The sequence below is a fragment of the Bos grunniens genome, chromosome 2, assembly GCF_055505025.1.
Source record: "Bos grunniens cultivar Pamir isolate PY7600 chromosome 2, Bosgru_T2T1.0, whole genome shotgun sequence".
NCBI lineage: Eukaryota > Metazoa > Chordata > Mammalia > Artiodactyla > Bovidae > Bos > Bos grunniens.
This window is the reverse complement of record NC_141166.1, coordinates 94329703-94357689: the sequence shown is the minus strand read 5'-3', so window position 1 is coordinate 94357689 and position 27987 is coordinate 94329703. Positions and strand designations below refer to the sequence as shown.

At 36.5% G+C, this 27987-nt stretch overlaps 1 protein-coding gene across 19 annotated transcripts in view; it reads right to left on the bottom strand.

Annotated features, from left to right (window-relative positions):
• Positions 1–27987, bottom strand: part of GALNT13 (polypeptide N-acetylgalactosaminyltransferase 13) — a 943716-nt gene that overhangs the window by 839585 nt on the left and 76144 nt on the right. The window lies entirely within an intron of this gene.

Genomic DNA, 27987 nt, shown 5'->3' with positions numbered 1-27987 from the left:
TGAACTTAATAGTGTTAAATTCAATGATCAGTCTTCATCCTATATACTTAACAGCAACATTGGACTTAATAAATTATCTTCACCAAAATATTTTCTCCCCTTCTGTGCCACACTCTTGGTTTTCATCCTACCTCAGTGGGGTCTTTTCTGTCTGCACTTATCAGTCTATATACCTCTTCTCTTTCGACATTCAAACCTTTTATATTAACAAAATCGTGTAGTTTTATTTTTTAGTTTTATGTTTGACGAGCTATTTTTAAGCTGATGGCTTTCAAAGTTATATTTCCAGCCTATGTCTTCCTCTTCACTCAAAACTTGTATGTACAAATATTTTTTCAATATCCTTCCTTAGATGGCTAGTAGGTATCATAATCTAAACATTTCAAAAAATCAAATTTCTGATTTTCCACCAGCCACAATCTGATCCTCATACCACTATCCCAAACACAAAAAATTGAAATGTCATATTTTTATTTAACTACATGAAAAATTTTGAGGTTTATTTTTTATTTCATTGTTTTTCTCCTACTTCACAATCTATATCAAACCCACATCTCCCGTATTGCAGGCAGACTCTTTACCATCTGGAGCCACCAGGGAAGGCCTAACTTTAAAATATAGCAATAACGTAACCATTTTTAACCATTGCCAATGCTACTCTTAATGTCCAGGTAATCAGTTTGTTCAGCCTGGTTATTACAGTAAACTCATGTGTCTCCATGCTTCCTTTCCCCTCTCACGTTGCCAATGCCCATTCTCAATGGAACACGCAAAATGACTGTATTACAAATAAGTCAGATGATCTTACTTATCTACTTAAATTCCTCCAATGATTTCCCAACACAGGAATCAAGCCAATGTCTTTACAGTGATCTACAAGGACTCAGATGAGCTGCCCATCAGTACCCCTCACATCTCCTTTTCTATTCTGATCCAAATTCACTCTATTCCAATCACCTCCAATGTCTCTAAGCCTTGAAATTCCTTCTTTCTGGAATGACCCTGTCAACCTATCTAAAAGACTTGTTCTTTTAGCTTCTACATAAAATGGCGACCTTCTTTCATATCCCATAATACTCCCCAGTTTTCTTAATTTACGTTAGTTTCCTTTATAACACTCACTAATATCCGATTATTTATTTGCATGTTTATTATATGTTTTATCACTTCAGTTTTTATTAAAACTATAGCTTCCTAATACGAAGTCCATGGAATTCTCCAGGCCAGAATACTGGAATGGGTAGCCTTTCCCTTCTCCAGGGGGTCTTCCCAACCCAGGGATCAAACCTAGGTCTCCTACATTGCAGATAGATTCTTTACCAGCTGAGCCACCAGGGAAGCCCAGAAACTGGAGTGGGTAAGACTATCCCTTCTCCAGCAGATCTTCCCGACCCAGGAATCAAACCAGGGTCTCCTGCATTGCAGGAGGATTCTTTACTAATAGCTCTGAGGGAAGCCCTTATTATATGTTTTATCACTTCAACTTTTATTAAAATTATAGCTTCCTGATAAGAAGTCATAGCTCTGTCCTTTATACATGACACTTAGTAGGCACTCTATAAAAGTTTATTGAATGTGTGAATGAATGAATGAATAGGTACAGCATGTGCTCAAATGTTATTGCATGATGCAATCAATCCTGTCCTCTTACAAGCATCTATAACAAAGTCTGTATCATGTATGTATCATGTCAGCATTTAATTATAAGGTTATTTTTTATCAATAGTTACTACTAAGAACTTCTCATGCATGGAGACCATATTTTAGATTTATATTTGCCACAGTACTTTAATTACTGCTCAATTACTGATAGAAGCTCATAAAATCTTGTATATAGGTTAAAATACTCATTGATGGCATGGATCTAAAAGCACCAAGAAAACGCAACAAATTGTTGTTTATTTTGTGATATTTATGTGATATTTGTTTCCCTCTCTTTTTTCTGCTATTTTTTAAAGCAAAGTCAATTAAGAAGTAATCTCATTAAGAAATATTGAATTCTCAATTCTACTGTGTTCTATCCTATCATCCAGAGAGGAGCTTACCAGTGATGAAATGTGGAAGAAGAACAACTGAAGCAAAAAGAGAAAACAGGCAGAAGAAGGGAAATCAGAATTGGAATTCCTACTGCGTGTGCAGATCTTTTGGACTTACTCTGAGGTACTGCTGGTTAACTAAACATCATGCAATAGATTCCAGTATCTTGAGCTTCCTTCTAGTTGGAATATTCATTCAATTGGGCTGAGGCCATGTGGGCTTCAAAATGAATTAACACACCATATAGATATCTGTATACAAAGGATTTAAGCATTTTAGAAATTCAGTAATTTGGCATATGACCACAGAAATAATATGGCAAGCCTGAATAACCACAGTGTTGTAATATAATCAGGTAAAAAGGATTCTAAGAGTATATTTTCTTTACCTCAATGTAAAAGGAAGTTTCACTCCTTTTCTTGCCTATTCTTGAATTTAATTCACCCGTTGTCCATAGACGTTATCTTACATGTGACCCAGTAGTTCATCACTGTAATTTATACCATCTCCTTGACAGAGACATAAACCACCTCTCCACAGGAGCATTTTACTTAAAGACACATACATATCAAGTCACCTTTCAACCTTCTCTTCTCCAGGCTAAATGATCTCAACTGCTCCATCTTTCCTTCACAGATTTTACTTTCTTTCATAATAATTTCCTTAAATTCTGTTTTTTCTTTCTTATATTTCTAGATAGTTAGGAACACATAACTGGACATATCATTTCAGAGGGTCTAAATCATGCACAATGAGAAGTAGTAAGAGCCCTGACCTAAGGGATGAAAGGCCTGGATTGTAGTACAATTTCAATTACTCATTAGAGTTGCCTTGGGCAAAGCACTTACCTCCCTGAGTCTTAACTTTTACAAGTTTTAAAAACCAGAGAAACATCTCATTTTATCTAATGGAGACTTTGGAGTAGGAAAATGCTTCTTGAAATATAAAGCATTTTGTAACTATATATTGTTGTATTTCCTGCTAAACATAGACTAAAGGGAAATTGTGTCAATTAAATAAAAGCCACAGGAGGCTTTTTTACACACTAATATCTGAATACTAATTTTCTGTTTTGGGGAGAGTTGCAAATTATCATATAAAATCTGAGTCTTTGAACTTATTTACTAAGACATACTTAATTTTTTAAAATGTGTATTATGCTCTTCATTTCTTCATTAAAGACAGTAATAGGGAGGAGAGAACAATATAAAAAGATAACTAGTTAACTGCTTGTCTTTGTTTAAACTGTTTTCCCATTCAAGATGTGACTATATTTCAATTGTGTGGAATTAAACATAAATGGGTATGTATTCAGCAGGGTGCAGGGGAATTAGAAAGAAAAAAAATCTCCTTATGTAATGGGTATTTTGTGGATGATTTTCTTCCCAGCATGCTAAAAATGTAATCACCAAATGTGATATAGAAATGCACAGAGTCTGGAGTTTTCTCTTTACAATCCTCCCATCACACACACACCCCTCTCGTGTTTACACAGTTTCTGTTTAATATGTTATTCAAATGAAGTATTCCTCGTTTCTTTTTCTCCCTGTCTCAAGGCATTTGATATTTAAAAAACTCATTTTCTAAAACACGCATGATACAAATACTAGAAACAAATTAGACACCCCCATCCCCCCACCCACCCCCGCAAATAATCTGAGTCCTTTGAGTCCACTGAAGTTCATTGACCTACAAGATATGGAAACTGTAGAAGCACATAATTCACAGATCTCTAGTTAGCAGCATAAAATTAGTAGAGCCTTGGGCAGAGCAGGCAACGAACAAACGAACAGAACTGTTAGAGGAAGCACACTGACACACTGACTGAAACCGCCCACCCTGGCCAGGCACCATAGTAACCATTTGCATGCGTTGTTTTACAACAAGAGGTCCTGGTAAGGAACAGGGAACTAATAAGCCACCACCAACTGGAAGAGTTCAGGAAAGGTCAAAAGGAGACACCACATGTCTGACTACCTCCCAGAATCTTTCTCTCTGGCATCCCTCTTGGCTGAACAAGGCATACACCACCAGGAAAGACTCTGAGTCAGAATGATTGGCTAAAGACAACCCAGAAACTAATCCCATCACCATAAACCCCAAGACTGTGGCAGAGCTGTTCTCCTGGGTTCCCTTACCCTACTGCTCTTCACCCAGGTACCCTTTCCCAATAAAATCTCTTGTTTTGTCAGCACATGTGTCTCCTTGGACAAGTCACTTCTGAGTGTTAGACAAGAGCCCAGTTTCAGGCCCTGGAAGGGGTCCCCCTTCCTGCAACAGAACCACCAGACCTTTCCATGGCAAAGATTATGAATGACTCCTAAGAGAGTGAGAGGTACATCTTTATCTCTTCAAACTTCATCCTTAGCCTAAATATTTTGGAATAAATTTTTAAACATCTCCATTTCCAACTTCTTGCCCTAGCTTAGTCATCCAAAATAATAGTTTTGTTGGCTTTTGAAGGCTGAAAAAGTAAAATGAAAATAAAAATTTTTTTGCAATGCTATGGGTAGAAGGTTATAGAAAAAAAAAAAAAAATCTGTATAAAGTTCTTTGGTTAAAATACCAGGAACTCACTTCAAGCTACTCAAAGCAAAAGAAAAATATTGTGAAGAATATTGTGCTCAATGACCACCACTTGAGGAGTGTTGAAAGTTCTCAGAAAAAGATTTTCAGCTGGGTAGACACCCAGACCTGGGTGTCTCAAAGGACTAGACAAAGGAAAATAATAAAGCATATGTTTTGTTTCAAGAGTCTCACCTCCATTCCCTTTCTCAGAAATTACTTTTTCTTCTCTTTCAATATCTGCTCTCCTCCAAAGTAACTGTGAGTCTCATGCTTCCTAGAAAATCTGCTTTTCAAAAATCACTCTATTTTAGCACCTAATATCTCTCAGCTTCAATGTTCACACTTCCAAACAGGAGCTAAAGATGCCTGCCTCCCAGAGGTAAGATAACACCAAGACAAGACAATGTATGTGAGAAATTTATCACAGTGCTTAGTGTATAATCTATGCTCAGTAAAGAACTGTATTTTTGCTTTCTAATCCTTAAATCATATTCACAAGTTAGTGACATAATGTGGGATTTTTCTCAAGGATATATGGATGAAGAAGAGAGTCTTATAGAGATTTTATGTATTTACCTCTTGGAGTGGGTACCATAAAGAACACTAATAAAAATGTGCCAACAGTATATTTATTATCAGAGAACAGTTAGAGTTGAATGGACAGCTACAACATTCTATTGCTTTGAACACTCATGCTACTTTCAACAAAAATGCCCTTCTGGATATATAATTGTAGGTAACATACAAGGTAAAACTTCTAGTGTGGTTAATTATTTATACTTAGTTACTTAATTGTGCTCAACATGTGTTTCTCCCAGGGAAAATCATAAAAATTACAATTAAAATATGACTTTTACTTAATTTCCCCAGTGGTTCTGGACTACTAAGCCCCTATATAACTTCTGTTTGTTTTTCTGACAATTTGTCAATATACCACACAAAGTGAAATGATGGAAAATCATGATCTTTATGTCAACAGCACTCAAAAGATAGCTAATTAGATTTTCAAATCTTTAGGCTCTATAGAATTTAAAAGTCAGACACTGGGAATTATTAAAAGAAAAGAGACTGACAGTTCTGTCTACAGACTTTATTGATTACAACAAGATATTTATAAGCCCACACAGTAGGGAAAAAAGTACTCTAAATATATTGCTATGGAGACTTCAGGGGCTTTTATATAGGATGCCAAGGAAATGTTAAAGCCTTTCATAAATCTCCAGTAACAGAATTCAAAAAATTGGTGTATTCTACAAATAAGCAATGAGAACTATACTTACAAACAGATTACCCACTGGACCCATTACTTAATCACTCTTCAAAAACATGGCAAAGAGGACCAGTTTCTTCAGAAACTGCAGTAGGTTACTCCGCACCAAATGATGACTGTTACTGGTAGCATGGAGGGCGGTGTGATATTGTAATAGGCAAACAAAAAGAAGACATTTTTTGGAAGCTATGGTTTTCGAGTGTCTAAAAATAAAAGAAAGTTCAAATATATTTCTAGTCTCTCTGTAATTGGAACAGACTTAAAAACTTCAAGGGAAAAAGACCAATATTTACTCGTTTATTATCATCTGCGATGATGAAAGGAAATAAATTAAATGAGAAAAAAAAGACCACTTGGTGAGACAATGCCTTTTTTCCTCTAGCTTAAACACATTTATTTCTTCCAAAAATATTTTATGTTCTCAGCTGTGCAGTTTACAAATATGAATTGAACTGTACACAATTTAAACCTTGTGGGGGATGACAAAGCTTATATTTCCTATTTTATATATGTTGGAAATTAAAACTATACTTAGCAATTTCCTTGAATTTCAGTTGGATGGCTTGATGAGAAGCAAAAGGCATGACCACTCTTTCAAATCAACACAGCTATTTTGTACCCTGCTGATTTTCTTACAATTCTAGAATAGACAGAAAGGGAGAGTGTTATTAATAATAGAATCAAAAACCTCATAAGAAGTTTCATTAAGCAGGAAACTATCACCCGGAAAGAACTCAAGCAGATCTCCATTAGAAATATAGGAATAATGAAGAGAGGTATTTTTAGATTTGTTTCTGTGATGATATAATGTTTGAAAACATCCTTTGTTCTTCACCTCCAATCCTAGTCCTTTTTAAACAATTTCTCCATTTTGGCTGCATCTGCTTGTTCAGAAAGTAAGTCTCTCTGCTGTTAAAAGCCCAACTCAAAAAGACCACCAAGTGCAAAGCACATATTTGATAAAGGACTTGCATCCAAAATATAAAAAGAACTTTTAAAACTCAACAGTAAGAAAACAAGGATCCGCCTGCAATCCAGGAGACCCTGGTTTGATTCCTGGGATGGGAAGATCCAATGGAGAAGGGATAGACTACCCTCTCCAGTATTCTTGGGCTTCCCTGTTGGCTCAGCTGGTAAAGAATCTGCCTGGAACGTGGAAGACTTGGTTTTAATCCCTGGGTTGGAAAGATTCCTCTGGAGAAGGGAAAGGCTACACATTCCAGTATTCTGGGCTGGAGAATTCCATGGACTGTATAGTCCCATGGGGTCTCAAAGAGTCAGACATGACTGAGTGACTTTCACTTTTCAAGAAAACAAACGACCCAATTAAAAAGTGAACAAAATTTCTAAACAGATACCTCACCAAAATGATGTACCGAGGGCAAATAAGCATATGAAAAGATACTTAGTATCATATGGTATTAGGGAATTGTGAATTAAAACAACAATAAACTTCTTCATATTTTCTAGAATGACTAAATTCCACAAACACAACACCAAATGTTGGTGAGGGTATGGAACAACAAAATTTCTTACTCATTGCTACAGGGACCGCAAAACAGAATGCAAAATGCTACAGCCACCTTGGAAAACATTTTGACAAGTTTCACAAAGCTAAACACAGTCTTACCATATGATTCGGCAGTCATACACCTTGGTGTATATCCAACTAGTTTGAAAACTTATATTCACACAAAAACCTACATGAGAATATTTACAACAGTCGCTTTATTCATGATTGCCAAAACATGAACCAACCAGGATGTCTTTTGGTAGATAAATGGGTAAAAGGGGGTACATTCAGAAAATTGAATGCTATTCAGTGATAAAAAGAAATGAGTTACCAAGTCATGAGAAGGCTGATAACCCTACTTGCATATTGCTAAGTGAAATAAGCCATTCTGAAAAGGCTACATGCCATATAATTCCAATTGTGTGAACTTTTGAAAAGGGAAAACTACAGAAACTAAAAAATATCAGTGGTTTCCAGGGCACATGGTAGCGGTGGGGGATGAATAGGTAGAACACAGGGACTTTTAGGGCAGTGAACCTATTCTGTAGGATAATGTAATTGTGACCACATGACCTTATGAAGTTGGCAAAATCTATCAAACCGTGCAACAAAAGTTAACCCTCACGTAACTATGGACTTTAGTTAACAATGTCAATATTGGTTCATCATTTGTAGCACACATATCACACCAACACAAGATGCTAGCATTGGAGGGAATCTAAGAAAGGTGAGGAAGAGTATATAGAAATTCTTTGTATTTTCTGCTTCATTTTCCTGTAAACCTAAAAGTACTCTAAAAATACAGTCTAATAATTAAAAAATAAAGAAAAGGCCACCAGGAAAAGATTTGTAGTAAAAAAAAAAAAAAGAAAAAGGAAAAAAATCTTTAGAATTCACTTTTTATAGCAAGAAAACATAAACCAGAGAAACTTTAGGGTCTTGGGAATAGCTTGTTATAAGACTGAGCTTGTTAATTTTAAACAAGGGAAGCCATGGTCAGTTTGGGCTTGAATGCTGTCAGAGGTAGGAACAACAAGCATATGAATAATTTTACTCCAAAAGCTGGAAGATTAAAGCTAGTCTATAGATATCATTGGCAAAGAAGCAGTAGTCACTTATGTTAGTTAAAAGAGGGGATGTTCAAGTCATTTTTGTGGTCATGGAAAAGTTTTGTTTCTGTCTTCCAAAACATGGCTATAGAGTGGACTTGCCAAGAATGGCCTATATTTTCTGATCATTCATTTTAATTGGGATTATCATGGCTTACACATTACTGAGCCTGTTTTTACTTGCTCATTATAAGAACATGACAACAATTAAATAAATCACACTGAGTCTTCCTTGATAAGCTAAAATACCTGAGGTGCTTTCGTGATTAGCCATCTGATATTATCTAAGTAGCTTACAAACCTTAAATGGCTATTTCAAAGAATGTCTGACTTATACTTTACAACCAGATTTCAATCATAGTTATTATTCAGAATACTTTGAGATGCAAGGAACATAAAATATGAATGGACTGACAAACAATAGGGAGAAATTATTAGTCATAGCAAGATACATGCTTATGATTCTTCTAGGTTTGGTGAATTCTGAGGTTTAATGACACTATTAAGGACCCAGGTTTTCTTCATTTTCTCCATTCTACAATCCTCAATGTGTTGGCTTTTATCAATAGGCTTGTCTCCTCATGGTCTCAAGATGGCTACAAGTACCCTCAAGCATTATATCCCCACACAATAATAAAAGAAAGATTGCACTTTGTCCCATCTTAAGCCTGAGAGTAACTTTTCAGCATTTTCCTCTTTATGCATCTTCTTGTATTTGCAACATTCTTTCATCACCTGAAATAAAAATATGCATGTCATTGCATAGGTTCCCTATGTCTGGGACTAAGTCCAGCAAATATTCTTTGAACTTAGACCAAAAGTCAGCAAACATTTTCTGTATAGGGGAAGAAAGCAATCATATTAGGTTCTGCAGGTCATATACAGTCACTATTGCATATTCTTGTGTTTTGTTTTTCTTTACAACTCCTTAAAAATGTAAAAAATACTCATAGCTTTAAGGCTGAGCAAAAACTGGCTTTCAAAAATAATGATGATAAACTATACTATGTTTTATGTTTTTATCATGAACATAATTCAATTCAACAAATAATCATTGAGCATTTTCTATGTGCCAGGCATGGAGACTGCAATTACGCATAAGTGAGCCAGGTTCTTATTCTGACAAGAAGTACTACACTGAGAAAGTAATTATATAATTACGGGAAATCACTGAGTACAGTGAATCTTTAGATTTCAGAGCTTCCTTATAGAAGAGAAGTAGCACCCAGAAATCTTGTTTTAAAGCTCATATTCAGAAGAATGTTCCTTATTTAGCTCTTCTTTTCAAATAGCATGCATTCCTTGATTATCTTCGTGTCGAAGCCTGTGTGAATAATTATGTGTTTCTATTATGATAACACTTTTTCTGTTGGGTTCTTCTTCTTTTGACTATTCACTTTCAGTGTGCTCCATGAGTAAGTTTATATTTCTTCTTTGAGCAAGTTGGGACAATCTTTGTATATGCATTCAGGAACCAACTCCTTATGTGGCATTATAGAGCTTGTGATCTTGGTGGAATAGTTAGGGTGGCATCTCTATGGTCCACATCTCTCATGAGGGTGCATATATCATACCCTTGAAAGATTGTAGTTTCACTTTAGAACAAGTTTCCAATTCACAAAGTTGAAAGAGTACATATATGTAAGTTAGTTTATGAATAAAAGAGATGAATGATTGAAATGGCTCAATCATGTCTGACTCTTAGTGACCCCATGGACTGTAGCCTACCATGCTCCTCCATTCATGGGATTTTCCAGACAAGAGTACTGCAGTGGGTTGCAATTTCCTTCTCCAGAGGATCTTCCCGACCCAGGGATTGAACCTTAGTCTCCTGCATTGCAGGCAGACGCTTTACCTTCTGAGCCACCAGGGAGGTCCAAAAGAGATGTGATTCCTTAATCAGTTTTGGACAAGAAGCAACCCCAGGATTTCAGGGGTGCTTTACATGATCATTTTTTCCACCCACGTGACCTGTATGCTGAAGGTAGACTATGCCTGTGTTGGGACTGGTCAGCTATTCACCATCATTTCATTCTGGAATACAGACTGAAGCAAAAGCCCTTATCTGGGATGTTTTGATTTTATGGCAGAGGACAAAAGAGAAGACCAAGATGAATCAAGAAATCATATTTAGAGATTCTCCATTATGCTCTTTAGATGTAGCCAAGGATGATGATGATATAATAAAGATAAAAGTTGGAGGATCAAAGGTTTACTAATATCTTGAATAGTCACAGGGTCTTTGTTCCAGGCTCTTTCTTTTATTTTGACAATACAAGGTTTTAAAAAACAGGGTCCTTCTAAAAAAAAAAAAAATTCTATTTTATTACAGTCAGCTCCATAACCACTCCTCTACAATTTATTTTCAACATAGTTCTTTCTCCTAACTTAATTTCCATACTTTGAGACTATCAGATTTTGGTGGAATTATGTCCTTTTTAGCAGAGCAATTTTCAGAGTCCAACAGAAAGACCACCTTAATCTACTCAAAAATCATAACATGGTGCATAACAAGGACATGATTGGTATTTAGACTGTAGTTCAAGAGATTTCCTAACTTTTATGTTTTACTGATGGGCATTAAAGGACCATTCCATTTTACAATTCTGCAAGTTCCAGAAATGCTGGGATCTGTATCTCCTTTCATCCCTACCTTCAAACATCAATTCTTCTCCAACCTCAGCTTTCTTGCAGTGCTTTCTCAAATGCACCTAATAACAACCAATTCATGCTAGTAATGTACTGTTTTGAAACCTTTTTCCCCAAAGCCATAGCCCTTCACGGTATATCAGCTGCCTTCCAAATAATCTCAAACAAAAATGTTACAGAACATTTTGGCACTGTATAACAATTTTCCAGTTTCCAATAATAGTTTCTCTTCCTCCAGCATCCAGAAAAAAAGCTTTATCACATACATTAGGCATTTTTGTTACAGCAGCCCACAAGGTTTAGCAGCTATTTGCTCAACTGAACACTTCTGCTGCTGTAACAGATAACCCCCATAGCTCAATGGATTGCCTTATAAGCATTTTGTTTTTCTCACGTTACATGCAAACTATGGTTGGGCTATGGCTGCTGTGTCAGTGTTTAATTCTGGTTGATTCTGCTGTGGGCCCTCTCATTTCTGGACTCACTGTGGAGATATCTTCCCTTCCTGGGACATGCTTTTATGGCAGCAGGCCAAAGAAAGAGGTTAAAATGAACCGTGAAAGCTTTTTCAAAACCTATGTCATATGTGTTTATATCCATCACCATAAGAGGACAGGGAAGTATGTCCCACCAGAGGGAGGCACCTGGTCACAGGGCAATAGGTGGTGGAGAGGTAAAGAGAGGGAGTGAATACACCTTTTAAAAAAATTTTTTGATGTGGACTATATTGAATTTGTTACAATATTGCTTCTGTTGTATGTTTTGGTTTCTTGTCTGTGGGGCATGTGGTATTTTATCTCCCCAACCAGGGATCAAACCTGCACCCCTTGCTTTAGAAGGTAAAGTCTTAACCACTGGACTGCCAGGGAAATCCCTGCATTTTAATACTGTTGTTGCTGTTTAGCCACTACGTCGTGTCCAACTCTGTGCGACTACATGGACTGTAGCCTGCCAGGCTCCGCTGTCCATGAGATTACTCCAGCAAGAATACTGGACTGGGTTGCCATTTCCTCCTTCAAGGGCTCTTCCTGACGTGGGATGGCACCCACGTCTGCTGCTTGGCAGGCGGATTCTTTACCATTGAGCCACCTGGGAAGCCCCATACAACGTAATATAGTTTCAGAAAAATGCTGTGTAGCAGGAAGCTCCTTGTAAGAAGTACATTTCATGAATGAGTTACTCCCTGGATCATAAGAAAAGCTCTCAAATAGGATAGAAAGAATCACAATAAGCCTTTCTGTTTTTCATTTACCTTTGTAATCTTTAGGAATAAAGTGCTCAAATAATCAAGATAGCATCTAAAGTAAGTTAAATAGTTCATTTTCTTCTTCTGCTATCCACATCATCTCCTTCACCTGAGTTTTCTACACTATCTTCATTAGAGGAGATAAAGGCATTTTCATGATTGAAACAGCAAGTTGAAGACCTGTAGTTGTCTTTCTTAAATGACATCCACATAACATATGCAGAAGGTGTTATAATTAGGCCCATTTGTGTACGAACTCTGTGGAGTGTACTATCCCTAAAGAAATTTCTACAATTGCTCATCTATCAAACAAGTACCTGCCTCATTAGATCCTAAATAAGAATATTAGTAAAGATGTAAAAAAACAAGAAGGAAATTCATTTTTAAGGGTATATAAAAATTGTCTCTGATCTTTAAATCATCCCTTACATATACCTCTCCCTAGAAATTCAAATATTTCTTATTTACATGAAATCTCCAAGTTAAACAACATTTTTAATAAACCAAAGCATATTATTCTTTATCATTCAGGTGATGTGTTTCTATAACAGTTATATTTAATCCTATTCTCTCTATATAAGTTTTTCCACTTTTATTTTAATTTAAAGGCCTAAAAAGGTGTTTGCCATCATTTGGAAGGGACTGGCTTAGGTTCAGATATTGTTAGAAGAAAGGCAGTTTCTACTTTGGTAGCAGAACAAACTACTTTCCATTTGTCCTTGGAAAGTACATGTACAGAGAGAGCCATTTACAAAGATTTCAAAAGATTTGATGCCAAGTGCCATAGTAAAGCAAACTCTACCGAAACTACAATTTTATACTTCAAAAAGTTAATAAGCCTTTAATAAAATACATTTCCTGTTGAGATAAGTAGAGCTAAGTATTTTCATTCTACAGATGAGGGATAGCAAGGTGAGGAAGAGTATAAAGTAATTTGCCCAATGTCAAAGAAGTCCGAAGTAGATCTTGGAATTAAGCCCTAATAGATTATAGAGAAAAAGAGAATAATAGAAATTATAAACCACTCACTCATATTATAGTGTTTCTATTGCAGAGATAAATAGCCTCTGTCACAAGAACCTATTTCAGTGGGGAATACAAATTTAAGTAGCTGAGCATCAAAATTAATAGAGAACAGTCAAAGTACCCACATCATTTCAATGCACATATTAAACATAGAAACTAGAAAATTTACATTATCATAGAACTCACGACTTCCCTAAGCTTTTCTATTTGCAACAGAAACAGCCACATCATTCATTTATTTACCAAGAAGTCATTCCGAGGGCGAAGTACATCTGTTAATTTCACATATAAGGTTAAGAAAATTATTATTATTTATCTGCCACATAATGCAACTTTATCATTGAAGGTAAAGATAAAAGCAAAATATAGTTTAGCAATAAGCTCATTGTAGAAACTTATGAAGAATCAGACTGCTGAACATTATCTATTAAAGATATAACTTTTATTAATAAGAACTTTTACATTTTGTGTACAATTCTGGGAATGCATAATAAATATGAATATGGTCACCAGAAGGCTGATAAAGGACATTGTGCTTGGATTTTCCTGAGATATTTGGATCTTTCTAGGAAAATTTATGGGATGTCCATTTTCATACCTATTATGTATGTCTGTGGCACCAACAATCACAGTGCCTTGGCCCTCTGGCTAGACCATAAATTAAATACACAAATCATCTTTGCCTCACCTCAACCTTGAGAGGACATGCTCACTCAATTTCTAAAGAAATGCCATAAAATGTGCTTTCATGACTATTTTAATGCTTCATGATTCAAGCAACTACCTTAGCAGGTCTCAGGAATATCTTAAAATATGACCTTACTCTTACCTCTTAGTTACAAATTAATATAACTCACTTACCTGCCAAAATCATTTAAAATCTTTGTAAATAAGACTTTTGATCTCTGAAATTTGTCACATTTTTTTTTCTAATATCACAATAAAATCTTAGTGTGTGTGTGTGTGTCTTAAAAAGTAGTAATATTTATTTATAATTAATATGCTAGAACTTACATATCCGTGTTATTCTTAAAAGTTGTCACCTTAAACACTTTAAGTGAATTCTGATGATGTTACCTTTTTCAAAACACTAGCCATATCAGGGTAAATACTCATTAGTTTTGGGTTTCCCTTTTTACTCATGTGTGTGTTTAGTTGCTCAGTCATATCTGACTCTGTAACTTCATGGACTGTAGCTGCCAGGCTCCTATTCCATGGGATTTCCCAGGCAAGAATATTGAAGTGGCTTGCCATTTTCTTCTCCAGGGAATCTTCCTGACCCAAGGATTGAACCTGCATCTCCCGGGTCTTCTGCACTGCAGGCAAACTTTTTACCACTGAGCCATCAGGGAAGAATCCTTAATAGTCATACTTTACTTTAAAAAAATGGTATGTCCAATCTATCACTCACATTTTACCAGACTAACTTCTAATTAAAATTAAGCTGTTTCCAAAAATTAAGGTTTCACTCTGTATTACTATCCAAGACCAATGCAGTCAAGGACTGATAGCATTTCCAAAACAGAAATTCAAAAACATTTTGAGAAAATAACAATATAATTAGCATAAAATTAAATTAGAAACAAAGATCCCAAAAGTCCTTGTGCCTATACTCAAGTTGAAGGTAGAACCCTGACCTCTGACTTAAGGCATCAACTCCAATCTTCTAGAGGATGCTAAATCACTTTCCCCACTACTCTGGAGAAAGCCACATTCTTCTACTAGTTTCTTCACAAATGATAATTATAATAATAGTAGTAATAATTAATAATAATTTATATTTATAATGGGCTAAGTACTTCCTGGAGAAGGCAATGGCACCCCACTCCAGTACTCTTGCCTGGAAAATCCCATGGATGGAGGAGCCTGGAAGGCTGTAGTCCATGGGGTGGCTAAGAGTCGGACACAACTGAGCGACTTGACTTTCACTTTTCACTTTCATGCCTTGGAGAAGGAAATGGCAACCCACTCCAGTATTCTTGCCTGGAGAATCCCAGGGATGGGGGAGCCTGGTGGGCTGCCGTCTATGGGATCGCACAGAGTCGGACACAACTGAAGCGACTTAGTAGTAGTAGTAAGTACTTCCTAAATGAAATATTTCCTGTAATCTTCATAATAATTCAATTTAACTCTCACAACAATCCTATAAAGTAAGGATTGTTTGAATTTCATTTTACGCATAATGTCTTCAAAGCTGACATAGGACTTCACTCTAATGCTATTATTGATTTGGCACTGGTCATCTGTAGAGGTCCTAGACAGTGAGTATTTGCAAATCACTGTAAAAGAATAATTACCCCTTCATTCATTCTTCATCCCCATTTACGAATCACTCAGATAATGGTTCCTGGAATTTCTTCAGTAATAACCATTTTTAAATTTGTCAAATTCTTGGTTATGCTTTTCTTATGTCAGGATTTCTTATTTTTTTTTCTAAAAGATGAACATTTTAAAGTTCTAAGAAGTTAATAGTATATATACTTTCCTGAACTAATTTGGTTATGAAATCTTTCTTCCTAGAAAATGTCTTAGGTTTATTATTAAAAGGAAAATGCCTTCTCATCTCACATAAGAGATAATAACCCTAATAAGGCTGAATTATTGAGTGCCACTCTGTTATGCAGTGTTACACCCAATAGAAAGATAAATCCAAACTTAATATTCAGAAAGTAATGCATGGCTTTACTAAATCTCTAAAATTGATAGCAGAGGGGTAATTATATTAAATTTACATACAACAAAGTTGATTTAAAACTTCCATACACTGTTGGTGTACTCTGTCAAATTCCCATGCTATCTGTTAAAAAAATCTATTTTCTTTCTTGCCTTCAAAATGCTCTAGAAAAATCTCAAATCTGTGCTAATTCTATTTCCTTCTTCTTCAATTTCTCCTTCTTCTTAACTTCCAAATTGATTTTTTGCATGAGTATCTTCCTTTCTTTATCAGGATGCTTTCAGCTGCAAGTAAATAAATATAATTTTAGACAAGAATCACTTAAATAATGAGGAATTTACCTTTATACATAAAAAGAGTAGAGGCAAGATGAGGGCACAGTGGTTATTTAACAGCTCATCAATGTGAGGCTTTCAGTTTGGTTGGTCTGCAATTTTTTTTTTTTTTATGGCAATAAGATGGTTGCAACAACTCCAAATATTACCTTCTTATATCAAAACATCTAAAGGTAGAACTAGGACTCAGCCCCTTATTTATGACCCTTTTTAAGAATAAAGTACATTTTCTCAGAAATATCCACTAATATTCTAATGTCTCATTAGTTAGGATTTTGACATGTACTCATGAATAAATTAACCACAGGAAGGAGGAATGGAGGACTTCCCAGGTGGTTCAGTGGTAAATAATTCACCTGCCAATGCAGGAGACACAGGAAATGTGGGTTTGATCCCTGGGTTGGGAAGATCCCCTGGAGGAGGAAATGGCAACACATTCCTGTATTCTTGCCTAGAAAATCCCATGGACAGAGGAGCTACAGTCCATGGAGTCACAAAAGAACTGGACATGACTTAGCAACGAAACGACAATAAGAGGAATGGAATAACTATGATTAGCTGGTCAAGTCACGAGGTTGGCGAAGAGCCCATGTAGTACCTGACAAAATGTTGATTTGTTCAGAAAGAAGAAGAAACATACTCAAGTAAGAAACCATTAGCAGCTATTACCTTCCCTGTCTACCTAGCTTCTCTCTCATTCTTGAAATACCTCACTATTCACCACTCCTACCTGGGGTCCTACAAAAGATCCTACAAGCAAATGAAAACCTTTATAAGGAGACAAGGAGAGATAAAGTTAAAAAAATTATACACTAATTTTTCTAGGCCATATATGTATATATAGCATGGATAATATTAATGCATAAATTTTATCCTATTATTTCCATAGCCTGCCATTTTTCTTTTAACAGTAGGTTGCTCATCTTTCCATGAAATGAAGTCTCACAAGGTCATTCTTACTGACTGTCAATTTTGTGACTACAAAAATTATTAAACCATTTGTATATTTTCTTGCATGTACTTTGCCTATTTTTCTTCAGGTTTCCTATTAACAAAAGACCTCTAATGTGTTAAGGATATTAACATTTTTTCATACATATTGTAACTATTTTCTCAGTTGAATTTCAATTTTGTTCTGTATCTTTTCACATAAGAAGGATTGCAGTTTTCATGGAGTTAAATCCATCAAGTTTTCCTCATAGAGTCCATCTTCCATGTAACTCTTAAAATGCACTTTCTATGCTAGGATTACATATGGTTTCTTGGTCTATTTTTTTTTTTACCCAAAATATACTTTAAAAGCATTGACCCTGGAGCCAGTTTGCCTAGGCTCAAATCCCAGTCAGCTAAATATTACATGTGTCATTTAGAACAGTTAAATTCATTTTGACTTAATATCAAGTTACTTATAACTCACAATACTTGACTATTCTTCTAGTACTTTTATCACATATTTTACAGGTAAAATTTCAATTCATTTGGATTTAATTTGGTACAGAATACAACTTAGGAGGATAACTCTTTATTTTCAAATGGTTAGTCAATTGTCCCCAAACCACTTAAGACAAATAATAATTCTTTTCCTGCTGATTTAAAATGTGATCTTTATCATAAATGCATTCCTTATCCTTATGTGTTTCTGGCCTTTCTATTTGTCTCATTTCCTTGTATTTCCTATAGTTTTTCATTTATTTTCAAACTATGCATTTTTGTCCAAGAAAATTGATTGAGGCCCAATGTGGATGGTAATTTCTTACAAAGTTTCTTTTCCTCATTCTGTCATTGAAAAAAGTTAATCTTGGCACTGACATTTTCTAATATTAACAATACAATTCACATTATTGTTGACATTTTCCTAGTATGTCTTTATTCTCACTATAATGTTTTACTTTATACGTGTCTGAAACATTTTATTTAGCTACATTTATTATATGAAGCTTACAGTTGGGCTTTGATTTTTTACCCCATCTGTTTATTTATACATATTAAAATACTTTCTTTAATGTCAAGTTTTCTGTTTCTAATCTTTTGTTTTCTTTCCTTTAATAAATGAAGGGTTTTTTGTTTTGTTTTGTTTCCTGTGTCTGTTTGTATGCATTTGTTTAGACAATATGATATTTTAGATACTTTCTCATCTGGTTTTAATTCTACTAGCTATGCTATGTTACATGCTAAGTCACTTCAGTCGTGTCCGACTCTGTGCGACCCCATAGACGGCAGCCCCAGGCTGCCCTGTCCCTGGGATTCTCCAGGCAAGAACACTGGAGTGGGTTGCCATTTCCTTCTCCAATGCATGAAAGTGAAAAGTGAAAGTGAAGTCGATCAGTCGTGTCCGACCCTCAGCGACCCCATGGACTGCAGCCCTCCAGGCTCCTCCATCCATGGGATTTTCCAGGCAAGAGTACTGGAGTGGGGTGCATTGCCTTCTCCGACTAGCTATAGTACTAGCTTTATATAATAGATTTAAAATCTTAATTTTTCATTAACATTGATAGTATTTATTAACTAATCCTCACTATGAATGATAAGATTACGAGCACCTTCCATGGGACTTTCACCTCACTCCCATCAGTCAACAATAGACATCAGATAAAAAATTTGGTTATACTCCTACAGTGTAGCACAGGAAAGCTTTGGAAGAAGAGGTAATATATCTGGTTATGAGTAAAATCATCACTCCATTTACCCTAACACTCTTTTCTCAGTAAAGGAAAGTAATCCAAGACCCAGAACTTAGCATGGCTTAAAAAATATTTTGTTGTTCTTGTAAACCTCTGGGATTCTCAGATACACGTATCTACATATGAATAATACATATATATTTTTAAGTCACTCAGTCATGTCTGATTCTTTGCAACCCCATAGACTGTACAGTCCATGGATTTCTCCATGTCAGAATACTGGAGTGGGTTGACATTTCCTTCTCCAGAAGATCTTCCCCACCCAGGGATCGAACCCAGGTCTCCCACATTGCAGGCAGATTATTTACCAGCTGAGCCACAAAGAAGATATATGTACCTCTGGGATTTTCAAATTCATGTATCTATATATGAATAATACATTAATATGAATATGTATTCTCATATATACATAGATATATACACACATATATACATATATATACATGTACACACATGCATATACACACACACGGATATGAATAAGGTAGCACTAAAATAATTATCTTCAAACCCTTTACACAAATGCTGCTAAATCAGAAGAACTATCATCATGGTGGGTACTCAGGTATCATTTTAGAATTTCAGAAGCAGCTAAACCAAACACTGAGTGTGAATATGTTTAAAAAAAAAAAAGAATTATTTCCCTTTTAATTTTCGACCTGTTTTGAAATCGCCATATAATCTTATTTTTTCTCAATCTATTTTCAGTACATTTTGGGATGTAGGAGATAAAAGTTGTGGGACTTAAAAATTAACACTTGTCACTTTTATTTTTATTAATCCTTCAGAGAAATGAAACACCTTTATATACGTAATAGAAACAGACACAAGCTTAAATACAGTTTGTAAGAAGATATTTAAAATGTGATTCATCTGCTATTAATCTCTTAACCTCTTCTGCAGCATATTGTCACTGAACAAGGAACAATCTAGAAGGCTTTAAGAATCTGACTATCTGCCATAAACATTTCAGATTAAAGACCCTGGTGCTTGTTCGAAACAGTCCTTGTTCCTCCCAGTAGCTGCATTTCCACTTTAAGAACAGAAAGAGAGTTGATGGTAGGCTGCTACTGGTACTGCTACTGCTAAGTCACTTCAGTCGTGTCTGACTCTGTGTGACCCCATAGACGGCAGCCCACCAGGCTCCCCCATCCCTGGGATTCTCCAGGCAAGAACACTGGAGTGGGTTGCCATTTCCTTCTCCAATGCATGAAAGGGAAAAGTGAAAGTGAAGTCGCTCAGACCTGTCCGACCCTCAGCGACCCCATGGACTGCAACCTACCAGGTTCCTCCGTCCATGGGATTTTCCAGGCAAGAGTACTGGAGTGGGGTGCCATTGGTAGGCTGCTAAGGGAAAACATTTTTTAAAAAGAAAACTATGTATTGGATACAAACAAAATAAAACTTTAGTGCATCTAGTTAAATATGCGTGGCTTTTTCTTTAAATAACAGCTATATTATAAAGCACATCTAGCTATTTACTCTAGTTAAACTCCTTGTTGTTGGTCAGTCACAAAGTTGTGTCCAACTGTTTGCAACCCCATGGACTGCAGCACACCAGGGCCCTCTGTCCTCCACTATCTCATGGAGTTTGCTCCAATTCATGTCTATTGAGTTGATGATGCTATCTAACCATCTCATCCTCTGCTATCCTCTTCTCCTTTTGCCTTCCATCTTTCCCAGCATCAGAGTCTTTTCCAGTAAGTCAGCTCTTTGCATCAGGTGGCCAAAGGATTGGAGCTTCAGCTTCAGCAACAATCCTGCCAATGAATATTCAGGATTGATTCCCTTTAGGGTAACTGGTTTGATCTCCTTGAAGTCCAAATGACTCTCAAGAGTCTTCCACATTAACAAAATTTGAAAGCATCAATTCTTCGAGGCTCAGCCTTCTTTATAGTCCAACTCTCACATCCATACCTGACAACCGGAAAAGCCATAGCTTTGACTAGATGGACCTTTGTTGGCAAAGCAATGTCTCTGCTTTTTAACACACTTTCTAGTCTTGTCATAGCTTTCCTTCCAAGGAGAAAGTGTCTTTTAATTTCATGGCTGTAGTCATTGTCTGCAATGATTGTGGAGCCAAGAAAATAAAATCTGTTACTTCTTAGCACCTTAAACAAGAACTCATATATGTATGAACTGAAAAAAAAAAATCTTTTTAGCCTGATCAAAATGAGATAATGACTTCAAATTCTACGTATTTCCCTTTACAATAAGTGTTCATAACGCTTTTTCTGGAATCCCCTCATGCGGCATTTGTTTCATATGTTTGGTTCCCAACACCATAATACAGTTTTCTTTTAAATTATGATGGAAATATCCATGAAGATTTCCCCCCATATTGGGGTATGTCTAAGAGCTATAGAGATCATAACTACAAAAGTTACAAATAATCATTTGATAGTTTTATTAATATCAAACATCACTACCTTTTCCTGCTAAAAATACGTGATAGCTGAGCTCATTCAATTAAAAGAAATGGAACAGAGTTTTATTCATTTCAAAGAAAATATATACTTATATTCAACTTAGGCTTTGTCCACAATGTTGTACTTTCTAGGAATTTTTTTTTAATTTTAGATAATACTATAATACTTCAGTTGAAATGAAAAATAACAATAGTTTTCTTAATCTTCTTTTGACGGTGCTGTTGTGATTATAAGAATTACTTTATTGAATATTTTCTGGCTTTAGTCATACTTGAACCTTTGCTGTGTATTATTCAAGGCAAAAATTTCTTAAACCACAGAATAATTCATTCAATATGATTTTATCTGATGATTTTCTGTATTTAGAAAACAAGGCTATACATATCATGAAGGCAGTCTGCTTTACTGTCTATCTGACGTTATCTTTTAGTCATCATCATTTATGCAGTGCCTAGAATAATTCTTTGTGTATACAAGACACCAATAAGTATCAATGATGAAGGAATTGAGCCACTAAGGACTTGCCTAACTTGTAGTGTCACTCAGCAAGTGAGTAATGATGACTACAATTTGTTAATTCTGAGACTTTAATGACAAAGAAGCCATGGAACATAGGGTCCTAGTGGATAAAAGTCTGACAAGCAACTTCAGTAACTGCACATACAGAGATTGTGCTAAGCATTATGGGAGGATGCTGAGAGATGCCTCACACACTAGGCCAGAGGAATTGGATACACACACTGAAATGTGAATCATGTGTGTGTTAGATTGCTTCAGTCCAACTCTGCTACGCAATGGACTGTAGCCCACCAGGCTCCGCTGTCCATGGGATTCTCCAGGCAAAAATACTGGAATGGGTTGCCATGCTCTCCTCCAAGAGATATTCTTGACCCAGGGATCAAAACAGCATCTCTTACATCTCCTGCATTGGCAGGCAGGTTCTTCACCACTAGAACCACACATAGGTATTATTCAGGTGAAATGAGAAAGACAACAGAAGTGGTTGATGCAGGGCATTGAGACAGAACCCATTGGTATATGAAAAATACTTGTAGAAAGATCACACAGAATGTTTCAGATCAGATCAATCGCTCAGTCATGTCCGAATCTTTGCAACCCCATGAATTGCAGCACGCCAGGCCTCCCTGTCCATCACCAACTCCCGGAGTTCACTGAGACTCACGTCCATCAAGTCAGTGATGCCATCCAGCCATCTCATCCTCTGTCATCCCCTTGTCCTCTTGCCCCCAATCCCTCCCAGCAACAGAGTCTTTTCCAATGAGTCAACCCTTCGCATGAGGTGGCCAAAGTACTGCAGTTTCAGCTTTAGCATCATTCTTTCCAAAGAAATCCCAGGGCTGATCTCCTTTAGAATGGACTAGTTGGATCTCCTTGCAGTCCAAGGGACTCTCAAGAGTCTTCTCCAACACCACAGTACAAAAGCATCAATTCTTCGGCGCTCAGCCTTCTTCACAGTCCAACTCTCACATCCATACATGACCACAGGAAAAACCATAGCCTTGACCAGACAAACCTTTGTTGGCAAAGTAATGTCTCTGCTTTTGAATATGCTATCTAGATTGGTCATAACTTTCCTTCCAAGGAGTAAGCGTCTTTTAATTTCATGGCTGCAGTCACCATCTGCAGTGATTTTGGAGCCCAGAAAAATAAAGTCTGACACTGTTTCCACTGTTTCCCCATCTATTTCCCATGAAGTGATGGGACCGGATGCCATGATCTTCATTTTCTGAATGTTGAGCTTTAAGCCAACTTTTTCACTCTCCACTTTCACTTTCATCAAGAGGGTTTTGAGTTCTTCTTCACTTTCTGCCATAAGGGTGGTGTCATCTGCATATCTGAGGTTATTGATATTTCTCCTGGCAATATTGATTCCAGCTTGTGTTTCTTCCAGTCCAGCGTTTCTCATGATGTACTCTGCATATAAGTTAAATAAGCAGGGTGACAATATACAGCCTTGACGTACTCCTTTTCCTATTTGGAACCAGTCTGTTGTTCCATGTCCAGTTCTAACTGTTGCTTCCTGTCCTGCATACAGGTTTCTCAAGAGGCAGATCAGGTGGTCTGGTATTCCCATCTCTTTCAGAATTTTTCACAGTTTATTGTGATCCACATAGTCAAAGGCTTTGGCATAGTCAATAAAGCAGAAATAGATGTTTTTCTGGAAGTCTCTTGCTTTTTCCATGATCCAGCGGATGTTGGCAATTTGATCTCTGGTTCCTCTGCCTTTTCTAAAACCAGCTTGAACATCTGAAAGTTCACGGTTCACATATTGCTGAAGACTGGCTTGGAGAATTTTGAGCATTACTTGACTAGCATGTGAGATGAGTGCAATTGTGCGGGAGTTGAGCATTCTTTGGCACTGCCTTTCTTTGGGATTGGCATGAAAACTGACAAAGTAGCTCAATAAGTCTGGAGAACAGACTGTGAAGAGGAGAGAAGTTAAAAGGGAGACTACACAGGTGACCTGGAGCCAGATCTCCAACTTGAGGAAGAGAGGACTCAAGTCTGGACCACATGACTAGTCAGTCACACCAATTTGAAGATTGTTTAGGTTAGGGTTCACAATGGGAAATCCATTAGGCACATTCAGTTTGGCTTGAAAATTCAAAGTCATATCTTCTTGGTCTCCAAAATATCATCTTATAGTAGGGCTTATTGACTGATGCAGCAGACTTCTCTTAAAAGCCTGTTTCCAATAACCAGAAATAGCCTATAGAAACAATATCTTCAATAGACTCCCAAGGCTTTGACTATATGCATAGTATATATAATTTACATATATATATAAAACACATATATACATATTTGATACATATATAAATATATATTATGTGTAGTACATATTATATAATTTATGTCATGTGTAATATATATTTTTTCTGGTGAGTGACATCAGAGGTTAGACAACCTCCCTAGAGTAAATTCAAGGGTGCCTCCTTTCCTTCACTCCTTCATCATTGGGTAGTATTTATGTATGGCTTCTACATACAATAAGCATGTCCTACTTTGGATCTAATGGGTACTGATGGCTCTTGCATGAAACTCCTTCACTATTATTGCCCTCAACAGAGGGTTGTAACAGTATAAATATGAGAAACTGAATATTGCCTGATTTAGAACTGGCCTCTGGTTGCCTTCTTCCCCTCCTCTTTTTCCTCTTCCTCATCCTCATTATTGTTCTAATGATGAGGGCCTTGACAACATCTCACAGACCCTCTACTGTCAGAATTCATCAAGTACATGATCTATAAGGATGCTGCATGAAATCTCAGCATGAATGCAAATTTGGCTCCCTCTTCTCCTCTGAGCTTCTTTCAAAGGGGTTTTGGTTTAACTCAGAACAGCTTAAGTATCCTGAATTGTCTAAACACAGAAATATATTTACTTACCATATCCTCAAAACTCTGACCAAACGTCTCTTGGAGACAGTTTTCCTTAAATGTGTGGAAAGAGCAATTTATTTTTATACAGCAGTGGAAGAAAGGCCAAGAACTGATAACTGATTTTTTTTTTAACTCTGGTAAAAGTAAAGTCTGACACATGCTCACTCGCATTGCTAAAATGAAGACAAGAAATGACAAGTGGCTCCAGAGGAACTGGTTTTAGACTATTTGAATCTGAACCAGTCAAGGGAAAAAAATCTACTAAAAAACTTTCACCAAATATGTCATAGTCTCTCAAAGAGGATCCTTACATATAAGAAGTTAAAAGTTTTTCTTTTTTTTTTTTATTGCTAATAATTCACTGCTGCATGCTGAAGCAATTCTTAACAATAGAGAAAACAAGACAATTTTAGGAGCAGGTCTGATGGTCTTGGATAATTGAAAAGTCTCTGTCCATAAAGCCAGATGAGCTTGCTTAGCAGGAGAGTTTAATTTTGGTCTGGAGTCAATCAAGAAGTGATTACCAGTTCTGTGTAAAGAGCCTATCTATTACTTGCTACCTGATAGCAAAAAGAAAAGGATTTAGACTGAGCAGAATAGACAGCTGCCAAAAAGCTATTTGGAATTTCAGGAATGGAGGAAAATGGACTGAGCATATAGAGTTTTTCTTTCCTGTGGTTTAAAGCTGTGGTCCCCAACCATTTTGGCACCAGCAGTTTTGTGTAAGAAAATTTTTCCAAGGATGGGTGGGAGGTGGGATTGGTTTCTGGATGATTCAAGCGCATGACATTTATTGTGCACTTTACTTCTCTTATTATTACATCAACTCCAGCTCAGATCAGCAGGCATTGAATACCAGAAGTCGGGGATACCTGCTTTAAAGCACCCAGATTGGACAGAGGAAGCCAAAATACTGTAGAAGTAGAATTGCACTGGGCAAACAGGTGGTTAGAAGATCTGTCTTTTGGTCCTGGCTAATTATATGATCTCAAGAATGTCATTTAACTTACCTCAGCCTTGTATTCCTCAACCATAAAAATGAAAAAATATTGAATTAGATAGTCTCTAAGCTCTAGTCTATGAGCCTCGGGAAAACAAGGACAAGGTTCCTTCTTTAGCTTCTGTAACTAGCAAGGGGCCCAGCAACAACAGGCATCCAATAAATACTTCTTATGTGAATAGAAAAACTATTTGTTACATTTCTCCTACGAGAAAAGCATCATGCTTATTCATATATATTCTAAAGATTAAGATAGTTATTAAAATAAATTGAGAGGATACACTGAACTAGGGCTTCCCTGATAGCTCAGTTGGTAAAGAATCCACCTGATGTAAGAGACCCCAGTTCGACTCCTGGGTTGGGAAGATCTACTGGAGAAGGGATAGTCCACCCACTCCAGTATTCTTGGGCTTCCCTTGTGGCTCAACAAACAATCTATATGTAATGTGGGAGACCTTGGTTTGATTACTAGGTTGGGAAGATCCCCTGGAGACGGGAACAGCCACCCACTCCAGTATCCTGGCCTGGGGAATTCCATGGACAGAGCTAGGGGCTACAGTCTATGGGGGCATAAAGAGTTGGACAACTGAGATTTACATAACTGAAGTAGCCACACATAAGTTGAGATATTAAGTTTAATTGAAATAGCACTTTGACATAGACTCTAACTAGTAAGTGTGATGAATAGTTTTCCAGAAACTTTGTCTGGATATAATTTAAGAAGACATCTTACTCAGGAAGTGAAATTTGTTTCAGCTGAAACTTTAACGTTAAAAATGGTCAAAAGCAAAATAAACAAAAGATAAGACCAAATCATCTGTTGCACTGAAGTCTAATAGTATTTTTTTCTCTGTAGGTCCCATCTAGATATGGGGGTGGGGAGTAGTAAAAATGATATTTTCATAAAAGATTCACATGCCTATAATAGACATGCTATTTATTTTTCACACATTTTCAGTTTATACTAATTCCCCTTTCAAAGAGATGGAGTATGTTGCTAAGTCATTTGTGACACTTAGTATAACCAAAGGCTATGGATATATGGTGATGGCCCCAAGACAGTCAGAATGTAAGTTAGCAAGAGGAGACAATTGCAGAAGGAAAGAGGAAAATCTCAGCAAATGCTACATCTTCTTCTTAGCCAATGATATCTTGACTTCTGGCTACCCTTACATTACAAATAACTCATTTGATGTTTGAGAGTGAAGGTGATTCAACCATTTTACCAATGAAATGATATTAAAGACAAATATAAAAGTCATTTGTGTTGATAAGAAAATTCTCCTAACAAAGATACAACAGATAATGATGAATACACAGAAGACTCAAGGACTTCCTTTGAATGTTCTTCTATCCAGCATTTTAAATGTGGGACTACAAGTTGAAACAAGACCCTCAACCACCTGCTGATTTTATTGAGACCTCAGCGTGAAGCTCCTTTACTGTTTCTACATCAAGTATAGTCTCACCTCAAGCTTTTTAAATTTAAAATATTAAAATAGCCTAAAGGAAAATTTGGGTAGTCAAGATACAACACAATGCAACAGAGAACATTCTTTTCTCTTGGCTAACAGGAAAAGTTGAGAAGTAATTACTTTCATAGCAAAGTCTATGGTAGCAAAAATTGAAAATAAATGAAATCTTGAAAATTTTTAGTCTGTAGACAATACTGTGATCACATCTATACAAAAATAAAAAGATGAGGGTTATTATTATCGTAAGACACATCACTATTTTCTAAAAACTGATTACACACACAAACATACGGTGACATCTGGATACCCATTCCAAAATGAATCAAAGTTAGAATTAATCTTGATGCATATATATGTCAGGTTTGATTCATAAATTTATCAGGATTCCAGCTATTTTCTTCATTTCTGTGCCGTTTAGTTCAGTTCAGTCACTCAGTCGTGTCTGACTCTTTGCGAACCCATGAATCGCAGCACGCCAGGCCTCCCTGTCCATCACCAACTCCTGAAGTTTACTCAAACTCACGTCCATCAAGTCGCTGATGCCATCCAGCACTCTCATCCTCTGTCGTCC